We start from the raw sequence: 14,887 nt of genomic DNA, 5'->3' as shown, positions 1-14,887 counted from the left end.
GCTCTTCAAGAGAGACCTTTTTGTTTCCTTTCTTTTTCTCATATCTCTTAACAAAGCTTTTTAGTGTCTGACCATTCACTTTAAGTTCATTCCTAGATCTTGGATTCACAGTTGAAACAACTTAAGAGGGCAACGATTGCTTCACTACACAAGAACCTATCCCTGTTGTCCTCAATTTTCCTAAAACAAGTGAAGTTTTGAATCATAAAGCAATACGTTCATAAAAATAAAATATTTTTTCATTTTTATTTTTGGATAAAACATAAACAATTCTTTTTTCATGAAGGTTTAATATTTTATGTAATTCAAGCTCTAACATGCATATAAATGGATTTTGATCTTTCCAAAATGCTTGAGTACTAGAGATCTACATGGAAACATCTCTAGACTCCAACAATCATAAAATGATCACAATAAAGGTGCTTTGATCTATTACTTCATATTGGAGTAACAAGACTCTTGAAAATACTATAAATGTATATAGAAAATAGAGTTTAATTGTGAAAAGCAAGTGAAAATAATGGATAGAACTCAATATATAGGAGATTGAATTTTGAAAGATATATGACTGTGAAAAGACCCAAGTTACAAAAATCATTAAATTTGAATTTCTGCTCTTTAAATAATTGAAAGTTAGAATTTTGAAAGAGATATGATTGTGAGAAGACTCAAGATAGAAAAATCATTAAATTTGACTTACCATTTTTTTATCAGGGAAGAAAAAGAAAAAATGAAATAAATTGAAGTGCTCAAAAGGAATTAGTCACAACTTGTATTCTTATTAAACCTAGATCTTAATGTCTCTGGTCAACTAGGCTAGTTTTCAATTGAGGTAATTTGTTTTATAGGCTTAAAACCCATTCCACTTAATGTATAATAAACTTACTCTTTGGATAACACACTAGTTAGAGGATTTGCATAATTTTTCTTTGACCTAATAAAGTTAATGGAAATCACTGCATAATTCATTTTAGGACACAAGATTCATTATGACACTATAAACACACTTGTCGCATTCATTAATCCTAAAACCATTGGTAACATAACTTAATCAAAATCTTCGAAGTTCTTGTTTATTAGTAGTTCATTATCAGTCTTATTATAATTATATTATTGAAAAATTGTGAATTATGTTTAAATATCTCTTCAACAACTTCATCATCTCTAGATTCAATGATTGTGCTATCATCTATACAACTTATATTAGATTTCTTAACTATAAATTTATATGCACTATGTACTATTAATTAGTTGCATTTACCTATATAAACACAATAAATTGATTTAGGTCCTAATTTTAATCTTATTTTAGTTGGGATGCTAACTTTTCTAAACACCTCCATACTTGAAAATATTTATAGGATGGTAATTCTTTTGTCCATAATTTATAAGGAATCTTGTTAATCATTTTTTGGAGGAACTTTATTTAAAATTTTATTTTTTGAGATTCATGTTTTCCCCAACAAGTTTTGTGGTGCACTAGATTAACTTAGTAACATTACATTGATCATATCTTTGAGAGTCCTACTCTTCCTTGCAACATTTTTTTTTTGTTAGGAGTGTATGGTGTATTTTTTGGTGATTTATTCCACAATATTCACAAATTCATTGATTACATTTTATTCATATTCCTCAACTCTATCTATTCTAACAATTTTTTCATTTTACAATTGATTTTCAATTTCATTACTATAAGCTTTACATACATTTAATGCTTCATTTTTTTTTTGTTTTAATAAATAAATATAACAAAAATTTCTATAATAATTTATAAAGGTAATAAAATATTTTTTACCTCTTTTATTTTGTGTTGTTTTAAGATTGCAAATATCATTGAGAATTAATTCTTTTTATCAGATCTTTTTTAAAAATTAACTTATTTCTTAGAAAATTTTACATCTACGCATATTTCACATTTATGATTTTTATTAATATCAAATTTAGGAAACGGTCCTAAAGTTACCATTCTTTGTAAAGATCTATAATTAACATGTCTTAATTTACCATGACAAACATGAAACAATTCAACAATGTAAGTAGAATAACATACTTTATTCATAGAGATAAACTGTTATATTGAGTTTGAACAATCCACAATTTAAATACCCTTTCTCAACAAAGAATGCTCTTTTGGTCATAACAAACTTGTTTGACTCAAAGACTAACTTGAACATTGTTTTAATTAGAAGTAACCTAGATATAAGATTTTTGAAAAACATTTTATATGTGAAGTACGTTTTTTAAGGTTAGTTCTTAGTGTCTAGATGTAGAGACCCATATCTTTTTTGTAATGAATATATCTAATGAAAACACAAGGGGGACTTTTTTTTCTTGAGAATTTATTCTTTCCATGGTGTTTTAAATAAGGGAAACACTTATAGCCAAATGCTTTCAAACTATTGTAATTAGGGTGCTATCTAAATAGCTTGTGATATGGAGTTTCTACACTCAAATTAAGTTGATGGCAACTTATTGATAAGGTATACCATAGTGAGAAACACATCCACCCACAATCGAGTAAGAAGATTTGCTTTCAACGTCATTATGAGCTTAGTTTTCACTTATGTTGATGTTTTTTCTCTATAAACAATTTTGTTTTAGAATATGCAGACAAGAATGTTGTTGAGAAATGCCACATTGTGGAAGTTGATTCACAAATATTGAGAAAGTGAACACCCCTCCCCCCCCCCCCCCCTCCCTCCCCGCCCCACATAGTCACATAAAAAAAAAATTATTAAAATGATTTTCTACAAGTCGGTGAAATTTTGTAAAGGCAATCATAAAAGTCAAACTCGTGCTTTAATGGATACAACCATGTAAATCTTGTGCAACTATTAATGAAAATAACATATTTTCTATAATATTGAGTAGAAAAAATTGGGGTTGGTTGATTACTACCAAAAAGTGCTATTTTGTAGACCTAATTATAATGGTTTTAAGCACCTTTGAGTAGTAATCATATTCATTTAACCCAATTAATTCATTAAGGTCCTTAGTAATTGGTTTTAACCATTTTGTGGCAAGTTTACATGTTTTTATCAGCTTATGAATCAATTCAAGCATGCCAAATGATGGAGGAGCTACTTGAACAAGTTATGGCAAAGCTTATGGAAGCTCAAATTCATGAAGAAACCAAGCTTTGGAGCCTGATAGTCCTTTGCCAAAGTCGTTCAAAGTATGCAAGGAGAGAAGCAAGGAGAGAGGAAAAACAGAGTGAAGAAAACAGAGGACAGCAACTAAAGTATTCTTTTGCACTTTTGAAGCACTTCCCGAAGTCCATTTTCTACATGCTATATACCATTTTAAAGCTCAGGAAGTCAAGAATCCAATGCTTCAAATGGTGCATGATTTGGAGTTGAAATGAAGGAGTTACAGCCATTACAAGAAGATCACTCCAAAGTGTTGCGAAATCAGCCTTTTGTTGCGAGAATTTCGCAGCCTTTTTGCACAGTGCTATGGAATTCCTCCTGAAGCTACCCGATATATGCGCCACACTGGAAGCTGAGCACCTCAAGATGAAAGCCAACTTCGCAGCCTTGCAAGTTTAGCTTGTTGTTGCGAAAATATTTCGCAGCCCTCTTGGGTGTCTGCGAAATCTCGTAGACACCATTTTTCACCTGCGAAATGGTCCTTAATGCTTCCCGATATTTGCCACCGACTCTTTTGGATATTTTTCTTCAGATGTTTTTGTATAAATTTCCATTTTCTCCTTGTATTCAGCCACTCATGTAATTCCTTAGCTAGGAAGTATCCAAGGAAGGGTAAATTACCTTCCTATATAAACTCTCTTGTAAACACTCTCAAGAGACGCTCGAAAATATGTAATCCAATATATAGAATCAAGGAACAGAGCACTTGCTCTGTTTTTCATATATATTCTTGTCTTCTCTTTCATTTTCACTTTCTAGCCAACCAAACTCTGAGGATTTTTCCACAGAGGATGAGAGGCTAAGCTTTTTGTCTCTTGGAGTGAGGAAATCCGGGTAAGTTTCCACATGCATAATTTGGAAGTTTTGTTGTTTTAGTTTTTAATGAAGAGAAAGTGTGACCCGTTAATGTTTTTTTTATCTTTTTAGTTAACTTAAAACGCCTTTAAATCACCTGGGCCAACACTTGGTAAGGCAAGTGATCTCCAACCATAGAGATGCACTAGTTTACCCCTTGCGAGCCTCTGGGAGGTGACTTGTATGTAGGATTTTCTTGAATTGCCAACACTTGGTAAGCTTTTGGACTCCAAGGAGACATCCATTAGTTATCTCTTGCGAGCTTTTGAAGGGAAGTCCAAGGTTAAAGATCATCTTGAATGGTAAGTGCTCGTGAGAGGCATGAACCATTACAAGTTGCATCAGTGAGAGGGATTTAGTGTTTGAACCCATTAATGGGAAGCATCTGTACAACACCGGTTAGAGAATTAACTATATGTTAATTCTCTAATGCGAGGAAAAGAAACAAGTGACCGGAACTCCCTTTTTGTATGAGGAATCTGAGCCTAGTGATCTGAACTCCAAGAAACACTTTTCTTTGTAAGTAAAATCAGTTACTATTTTTAGTTAGCTTAAAACCAAACCTTTTTCATTTAAACATCTTTATGTTTTCTTTTAAAGCTAACCTTGAAATGAAAAGGCACCAATTCAGCTTTGAATTAATATCATTTGCAAAGTGAAAACCCATCCCAGTGAACGATCCTAGAGCCGCTATGCTATAGTAGCTTTGTCTTTGCTACCCTAGTATATGGTGTAATAGGTTATAAATTTTGTTGATTACTCCCTCAATCAAGGAGCACCAGCTGGACACGAATCAGCTGAGACACCAATAGGGCACAAATCAAATGGCGCCGTTGCCGGGGATGGTGCCACTTTACAGTGATATCACCTTTTCAGAGTACTTGTGATCTTCATCACAAGTTTGGTGACTTTTCTTTTCCTTTTACTAACTCTTGTTATTTCTTTATTGTTCATATTTTAGTGTACCTTTTATTTAGTTTTTAGTTTACCTTAATTTTCTTTCTTTGAATTGTTTTTCTTTTGTTTTCTTTTGTGTTCTCTGTTTTTAATTCACAAATTGGTAGTTGTGCATGCCATATTGAATACCATAGCAGAGGAAGACATGAACTTCATGAGTTATATGGCTGAAGTCTCAAGATGATGGGATGAACCAAATGCTAGAGATATGGGAAGAATGACGTCTCAACCTAATGCTAAGGGTGAGATGTATATTTTGAATGACGGCATAGACATGAAGACAAAGATTGCAGCTATGGAAAGGAGATTGGAAAAGCTAGAAATGACGAATATGCAACCAGTGCAAGCCATCTCTCAGACACCATTGCAAGCTATGCCTTGTGCCATTTGTCTATCTTATGAGCACTTGGTTGAATAGTGTCCTATCATTCCAACGGAGAGGGAAATGTTTGGTGATTGCAACACCTACAATTCCAATTGGAGGGACCATCCAAATTTCTCTTGGAAACCACAGCCACCTCAGTATCAGCAACCTGCTCAAGCACCACAGCAAGCCTCAAACCTTGAACAAGCTATAGTGAATCTTTGCAAGGTCATGGGAGATTTTGTTGGAAAGCAAGAAGCCATCAATGCTCAAATCAATCAAAGAATTGACAGAATGGAGAGTACTTTGAATAAAAGGATGGATGAAATGCAAAATGATATGGCCCAAAAGTTAGATAATCTCCAAGATTCAATCTCAAGGTTAGCCAACCTCAACACAGTGCAAGAGAAAGAAAACTCTCCTTCTCAACCTTATCAAAATTCCATGAGTATCCATGAAGTGGAGGCTCAAGAGGGAGAATCTTCAATGGTGAAGGAAGTTGAAGAGGTTATCACTCTGAGGAGTGGTAAAGAGGTTGATCTGCCCACATGCAAGCTAGAGCATAAGGTAGAGAGTGAAACAGATAAAGAAAAGAGGAAGGAAATCAAAGGAAAGAAAAAGGGGAAAAGCATAGAGAAAGATGGCTATGATGTTAATGTACAAAAAAAACCACAGAGGATAGTCATCAAGGAAGAAATGATGAAACACATGCATCCACCTTTTCTCCAAGCTTTGTATGGGAAAATCATACAAACCAAGTCTCAAGTGAGAGATGCAAACTTCATATGGGATCCGGGCAAGCTAAATCAGGATCAAATTTTTTGATGGACTTAGTCTTTTTAAAGACTAGCTAGTCCATATCTTTTTGTTTTGTTTTTTTTTACTTGTTTTAATTTTGATTTCAATGTTTTAATTTGGATTTCAATGCTTTAATTTTGATTTCAATGCTTTAATTCTAGTTTGTTTTGATGTAATATAGGTTTTTGGATGATCAAAATCAAGAGGAATTGCAAAGAAATTGAAGAAAGTCTTTCGGAGCAAAATCGGAGCAAAAACGGGTCAAAAACAGGGCAAAAACAGGGGAAAAACAGGGGTCTGCGAGATTTCGCAGCCTCTGCGAAATCGGCACTTTGCTGCAAAACCAGTTCGCAGCCTCAGGCCCCTCTCTGCGAAAATTTTCGCAGCTGCGAAACCAAGTTTGGCACACGAGTGCCACTTCGCAGCACAGTGGCCCCCATTTCGCAGCTGCGAAAGCGGCTGCGAACCACCAAAGCATGAAATCCTCCATTTCGCAGGGAAAGCTCCATTTGGAAGAGGATTTCGCAGCTGCGAAACCATTTTTGGCACACGAGTGCCACTTCGCAGCACAGGAGCATCCATTTCGCAGCTGCGAAACGCATTGCGAAGTGGTAAAGCCTGATTTCGCACCAAAAGTCCCATTCTGCAGGGTATTTCGTAATTGCAAAGCCGGTTTTGGCACACAGTGCCATTTCGCAGCACAGTGACCCTCATTTCGCAGCTGCGAAACGGCTGCGAAGTTCCAAAACGTGAAAAATCCCAATTTCACAGCTGCACCCCCATTTCGGCAATTGTCGGACACATCTCGATCACTTCCTGAAGTTCAAATTATGCATGCAATATCTCATTTGAAAGCTTGGAAAGTCACGAGTCCACAGCTTCAAACGGTACTAGATTTGGATTCGAAACGGAAAAGTTATGGCCGTTTGAAGATGACTGTGCAAACCATGAGCGGAAATGTCGCACCTCAATTTTGCTACTGTTGGACACATTTTTGAAGCACTTCCTGGAGCTCAAATTATGCATACGATATCTTGTTTCAAAGCTTGGGAAGTCAGGAGTCCAGCACTTCAAACGGTATGCGATTTGGAGGTGAAATGAAGAAGTTATGGTCGTTTGAAGACAAGCGCGCAAAGCTGAGCGAGAATTTCGCAGCCGAGACACCATTTGGAAGGGTGTTTCGCAGCTGCGAAACCAATTTTTGGCACACGAGTGCCATTTGCAGCATAGTTCCCTTCATTTTGAAGCTGCGATACACCTGTGAAATCACTTTTGAGCTTTGAAATGGATGCGAAATGATCTCCAAGCTTCAGAATGGCGGCGAAAATGCTCCAAGCTTCAAAAATGGTCTGCAAAAATGCCACTTTGTTGCGAAATCACCTCCAAGCTTAGAAATGGCCTTCAAATTGCAAAATTGACTTGCAAAATGGAGGAAGGTTTGCAAAAACACTTTGCAAAGCCAAGGGAAGTTGCTAAAATGCCAACAGAGCCCTGCAACCATGCTTCTGAAGAGGAGAACCTTGCGCACCTTGGGATCACACACATGAAGCCTTTCACTCCATTTCTGACCTCCTTAAACCATCAAATCCCATAGCTACCAACTGAGAGCTCCAGTTGAGGAGACTATGCCATCTAAGGAGACTACTAGAACAGAGGTCAAAGTCCTGATCCAACCCACTCAAGAGGCCACCACAGATGCATCAGCTCCACAGGACCCTACCATTACTTGATCATCTCTTTACTTTTTGTCTTTATATATTATACGTAGACATCATTTTTTGTTTAAACTTGACATTTTTTTTATTTCCTCTACTCACTAACTCTTTTGTGTTTTTTTTTTTAAACATGTGGTTTCTCCTATATGACTCAGACTCCATATCACATGAGGTACCACTTCCTTCCTCCTTTTTTTCAATTCAAACATTGAGGACAATGTTCATCTCGGTTGGGGGGAGAGTTGAGGAAGTAAGTATTGTTAATAATGCTAAGTTATTTTGGTAATTTAGTTGTTTTTTGCTTAATTTTTAAAATTTTTAAAAGTTTTTATTCTACTCTCTATGGTTATTAAGGAAAAAATTTCAAACTAAAATTGGAGAAATTGAATTTTTGTATTTTTACTTGACTTAGAGTTTGTATTATGCTTACTAAAGTTGATAAATTGTTGAAACTTCTATTGAATTCAACCTTAGTTCTTCCACTTTAAGCTATCCACACACTGTGCACAATAGGTTCCGAGTATAAGATGAAAAACTATTTCCCTTTTGACTTAGGAAAATTTTAGACTTGGTACCTTTGACCTCATTTAATAGTGTTGGGACACCTTATAAAAGGCCAATGAGTCTTTGAAGAAAAAAAAGAAAGAAAGAAAAAATGTTTGCTTACCTTGAAACCCGAGCAAGGTCTGAGGGGTATATGGTGAAAATCTTTAAAACCTGGTGCCCTAAGCCTTCATTGGTTGGGAGTCACCGACCTCAATGCTCGTTACAAGGGTGAATAGGTGGAGTTTAACATACTGTAGGTGTTTGGGTATTAAAATTCATTCTCAAAAGTCCGGGGTAAAATCCGAGGAGTTAGTGGTTGAAAGATCCTTAAAGCTTGATGCCCTAAACCTTAATTGGTTGGGAGTCATCGATGGACCCCCGTTACATGGACAATTAAAAAAAAAAAAAGAATACCTTTAAGCCTTGTACTCCTACAATGAAAAAAATTGTGAAAAAAGAGGTGCGTTCTTAGCCTATTGGAGGTTGATTAGTTTGCTAAGCTTTGAAAAAGAACTAGGTTGGGGGGAGAGATTAGTTTAACATACTATATTCGGAAGCTAATAAATAACACTTAGATTTTTGTGGAAGAGTAAGGTTTGATCCTTTAGAAGTGGAAATGATTTTAAAACTTAAATTTGCATAATGCCTTCTCTTTAAGAATTGTGATTAGACAAGTTATTTGATAACTCTTGTTGAAGTTTGAGTTTTATTTCTTTAATGTTCCATGTGAGAGTTAGATCATCATGCCACTTGAAAATTGTTTTTTGATCAGCATGATGTTGTAAATTATAGTATTGTTTATTTTTATTTTTCTCTCCTTCATTGCTAAGGGACTAGCAATGAGTCGGTTGGGGGGTGTGATTACTACCAAAAAGTGCTATTTTGTAGACCTAATTATAATGGTTTTAAGCACCTTTGAGTAGTAATCATATTCATTTAACCCAATTAATTCATTAAGGTCCTTAGTAATTGGTTTTAACCATTTTGTGGCAAGTTTACATGTTTTTATCAGCTTATGAATCAATTCAAGCATGCCAAATGATGGAGGAGCTACTTGAACAAGTTATGGCAAAGCTTATGGAAGCTCAAATTCATGAAGAAACCAAGCTTTGGAGCCTGATAGTCCTTTGCCAAAGTCGTTCAAAGTATGCAAGGAGAGAAGCAAGGAGAGAGGAAAAACAGAGTGAAGAAAACAGAGGACAGCAGCTGTAGTATTCTTTCGCACTTTTGAAGCACTTCCTGAAGTCCATTTTCTACATGCTATATACCATTTTAAAGTTCAGGAAGTCAAAAATCCAATGATTCAAACGGTGCGTGATTTGGAGTTGAAATGAAGGAGTTACAGCCATTGCAAGAAGATCACTCCAAAGTGTTGCGAAATCAGCCTTTTGTTGCGAGAATTTCGTAGCCTTTTTGCACAGTGCTATGGAATTCCTCCTGAAGCTACCCGATATATGCGCCACACTGGAAGCTGAGCACCTCAAGATGAAAGCCAACTTCGCAGCCTTGCAAGTTTAGCTTGTTGTTGCGAAAATATTTCGCAGCCCTCTTGGGTGTCTGCGAAATCTCGCAGACACCATTTTTCACCTGCGAAATGGTCCTTAATGCTTCCCGATATTTGCCACCGACTCTTTTGGATATTTTTCTTCAGATATTTTTGTATAAATTTCCATTTTCTCCTTGTATTCAGCCACTCATGTAATTCCTTAGCTAGGAAGTATCCAAGGAAGGATAAATTACCTTCCTATATAAACTCTCTTGTAAACACTCTCAGGAGACGCTCGGAAATATGTAATCCAATATATAGAATCAAGGAACAGAGCACTTGCTCTGTTTTTCATATATATTCTTGTCTTCTCTTTCATTTTCACTTTCTAGCCAACCAAACTCTGAGGATTTTTCCACAGAGGATGAGAGGCTAAGCTTTTTGTCTCTTGGAGTGAGGAAATCCGGGTAAGTTTCCACATGCATAATTTGGAAGTTTTGTTGTTTTAGTTTTTAATGAAGAGAAAGTGTGACCCGTTAATGTTTTTTTTATCTTTTTAGTTAACTTAAAACGCCTTTAAATCACCTGGGCCAACACTTGGTAAGGCAAGTGATCTCCAACCATAGAGATGCACTAGTTTACCCCTTGCGAGCCTCTGGGAGGTGACTTGTAGGTAGGATTTTCTGGAATTGCCAACACTTGGTAAGCTTTTGGACTCCAAGGAGACATCCATTAGTTATCTCTTGCGAGCTTTTGAAGGGAAGTCCAAGGTTAAAGATCATCTTGAATGGTAAGTGCTCGTGAGAGGCATGAACCATTGCAAGTTGCATCAGTGAGAGGGATTTAGTGTTTGAACCCATTAATGGGAAGCATCTGTACAACACCGGTTAGAGAATTAACTATATGTTAATTCTCTAATGCGAGGAAAAGAAACAAGTGACCGGAACTCCCTTTTTGTATGAGGAATCTGAGCCTAGTGATCTGAACTCCAAGAAACACTTTTCTTTGTAAGTAAAATCAGTTACTATTTTTAGTTAGCTTAAAACCAAACCTTTTTCATTTAAACATCTTTATGTTTTCTTTTAAAGCTAACCTTGAAATGAAAAGGCACCAATTCAGCTTTGAATTAATATCATTTGCAAAGTGAAAACCCATCCCAGTGAACGATCCTAGAGCCGCTATGCTATAGTAGCTTTGTCTTTGCTACTCTAGTATATGGTGTAATAGGTTATAAATTTTGTTGATTACTCCCTCAATCAAGGAGCACCAGCTGGACACGAATCAGCTGAGACACCAATAGGGCACGAATCAAATGGCGTCGTTGCCGGGGATCGAACCCCGAATCAAATGGTGCCATTGCCACTGCCGCTGCTAGGGACGAATCATTGGTCCCTAAAGGTCACTATGAATTTTTTGAAAGAGAAAATTATATTTGAAAGGTGAAAATGGAGCTTACAATGTTTGCCTTCTTGCAAACTAGTACAAATGGTATGTTTGTCAAGCCAATTTGAAATTTAATTACATTTTCTTTTTCTAAAGCTCATAGAAATTTAAAATTGGGATGTCCCATTCATTGATGCCATATTCCAATAGGTGCAATCCTAGACTTAATGGCATTAAGCCCTTGTAAGTGTTTTTCTTTTAAAGCATACAAATATGTTCTTTTATGCCCCTTCGCCACAATGTTGTGTTGTTCATCCTTGATGACAAAACTAGAAGAATTAAACTAAAAAACATAAGAGTTATCATTTGTGAGCTACCTTCTTGAAAACAATTTTTTCTTTAAATTAGGAACAACTAAAACATCATTTACTCTAAGATTACCATGTGGTGTTTCAAGAAGTGCAATTCCAATGTGTGATTTGATAACCATGAGCATCACCATCAAATATTTTTCCCCTGCAAAATTAAGTTTAATTGTGTTGGTCATGTGTGATGAAGCCCCAAAACCTATAAAGAAGACTTGATCTTCTCTATTTTCATTCAAATTTAATGTTGCTAAGGCTTGAGGAACATTGTCTTCTTCATATGCATAATCATATCGATTGTAACATTTAATGGTAGAATGATTCACATAACCACAAATTTGACATATAACTCTTAGAGGATTTTGGTTACTACCATTTTGATTTTTTAGATTTGTATTGGTTGAGGTTTTCCTTAGATTTTAGTTTGATCTTGACGTTGTTGAAATCTTTTTCCTACATGATTTACAAGACCTCTACCTCTTTGTCCAAAGAAGGTTTGTGCATGAGCAACAAACTGCTTTTGTTTTTCTTTTTTAGCCATTAGAATCTGCACATGACCTTAAAGAGATAAGATAAACTGATTAGATTTGATAAGGGGGTTTGGAAAGTAAGGCTATAGGAAAAACAGGCTATACAAAAAATTTGATATTTTTGGCCAAGACCTCTTGCAAGTTGAAAAAGCTCAAATATATTAGAAATAGGTTTATTAATAGTATGTAAGCTTTCACAAAGAAATCCAAATGCAGACATGTAGTCCTTTAGTTTGACTTATTTCTCTTTGGTGTTGAGTAGCAATTGTTCTTCCAATGATTTCCAAAGTTGTGTTGTTATTTCCATCCTAGCAACAAATCCAAGGGCTTCTAACATGACAACAAGTAACCCAAAAGTGAGTAAGCCATGTTAGGAAATTAATCTAGCAAATCTAATATTTAAAGAAGATATATTCTATATATAACAGCTTCCCCTTTGTATTCCCCTTTATATTCCCTTTATATTCCTAGATTGTAGTTAGATTGATTGGTGATAACTTAATTATAGGAGAGACTAATGTGTAACCAAAGTTTACTTGTTGTATAAATACATCAATGAAATTTAATTCAGCCAATTCTTCTTCTTTTCATGGTAAAAGAGCAGGGACTAAAATCCTGACTCTACTGTAGCTGCACTTTACTTTCTTGTGCAACAATCTCTCATCCTTTGGCCACCATGGTTGATGAAAGGAATCTTACCTCTTCTAGACCATCAAAACCAAACTCATCAAAGACAGAAAAACAAGTCGATTCCTCTATTCCTCCATTAGATGCATCAAAGTCTAATATCTTAAATCCTTATTTCACTCATTACTTAGATAATCCAGGTTTGGTTTTGATTTCCAAACCTCTAAATGGAGATAACTACTCAGCTTGGCACAGAGCCATGACCTTGGCTTTAAATGCTAAGAACAAATTGGGTTTTTTCAATGGCACCATCAAGGCGCCTTCGGAAGAAACTCATCCTGATGACTATGCAACCTGGTCACGTTGCAATGATATGGTGCATTCCTGGATCGTCAACACTCTCAATCTTGAAATTTCAGACTATGTAATCTATTATGCAACCGCTCATGAGGTTTAAGAAGATTTTCGTGAGCAATTCTCTCAAAGCAATGCACCCCGCATATTTTAGATCCAGTGAGAAATTGCCTATCATTGACAAGAGCAGCTCTCTATCTCGATTTACTACACAAAACTCAAGAGGTTGTGGGATGAACTGGCCTCATACAATGATGCGTCAATCGGAGCAAAGCATGATCAACAAAGATTGATGCAATTTCTAATAGGGTTGAATGAATCCTACAGTGCAATTTGTGGGCGAATACTTCTCATGAATCCTCTTCCCTTTATCCATCAAGCATATTCCTTTGTGTGCCAAGAAGAAAAACAGAGGCTTTTTAGTGCAACACACACAACTGCAGAGTCTAACTCTAGCGGTGCCATGGCCGTAAGGAGCAATCAAATGAAGAACAACTTTGCTGGGAATACAAGGTCAGATCATTTAGATCACTTTTATAGTGGTTCACAAGATTCATGACGGTTTGATCAAGACATTTTCAGGATCTTCCAAAGGGCGACCTCATTGCACCTATTGTGGGGAAATTGGACACTTTGTCGAGAAGTGTTATCAGCTCCATGGATATCCTTTAGGACATCCAAAGGCAAGAACAGGTTCCAATTTTAACTACCACAAGAATACTTCTATGGTTAATCAAGTTTATGATGGTGTAAACAAAGATGATGGGAAGTCGATGTTGATTGGAATCTTAGAAGCACAACTTCAATAGCTTTTGTCCCTTCTGAATGACAAAGATGGAGGTACAAGTTCTTAGGAAAATGCGGCTGTAGCAAAACCAGGTTTGTTTAAAATTTCTTCACACCGTTGGATCATCGACAACGGCAGAATAGACCATATTTCTTTATCTCCAAAGTTGTTCTTACGTAAAGATAAAAATATTTCATTACCTCCAGTATTGTTACCTAGTGGAGAAAAAGCTAACATTGTTGCCAAGGGGTCTTTGCCGCTAAAATCTATTTATTATCTACGTGATGTATTATGTGTACCTACATTCAAAGTCGATTTAATGTCAGTTAGTCGTCTAACAAGAGGCCTGAATTGTTCAGTAACATTTTTCCCTCATTGGTGTGTTTTGTAGGATTTGGCTATGAGGAGGATGATTGGTTTGGGTAAGCAATGTGATGGATTGTATTACCTAGTGGCGTTAATGACAAAAAAAAATCGAAACCAATTCTCATTGATCACCAAACCGTCAACCAACTTGCAACCTCACCACTTCATCTTTTGATATCTGGCATAACCATTTAAGGCATGTTTTCCATTCTCGTATGAGTTTCATTGCTAAGAACTTTTAAAATTTTTCAATCTAGTCTAATAATGATTGCCCTATTTGTCCTTCGGCAAAGCAACATCGTTTACCATTTAGTACTAGTGAAATTTCATCCGAAAAACCATTTGATCTTATTCATTGTGACATTTAGGGTCGTTATAAACATTCTTCACTTTCTGGTGCACATTATTTCCTTACTATTGTTGATGATTACACTCGCTTTACTTGGATTTTTCTGATGAAACACAAAGATGAAGCACAACCTCTTATAAAACGTTTCTTTAGTTATGTTTCCACTCAATTTGCATCTCATATCAAAATTTTTCGAAGTGACAATGGTGGAGAATTCCTTTCACTCAAATCCTTTTTCATAGATAATGGTGTTTTT

The sequence above is a fragment of the Vitis vinifera genome, chromosome 8, assembly GCF_030704535.1.
Source record: "Vitis vinifera cultivar Pinot Noir 40024 chromosome 8, ASM3070453v1".
In the NCBI taxonomy this organism is placed as follows: Eukaryota; Viridiplantae; Streptophyta; class Magnoliopsida; order Vitales; family Vitaceae; genus Vitis; species Vitis vinifera.
This window is presented reverse-complemented; position numbering follows the sequence as displayed.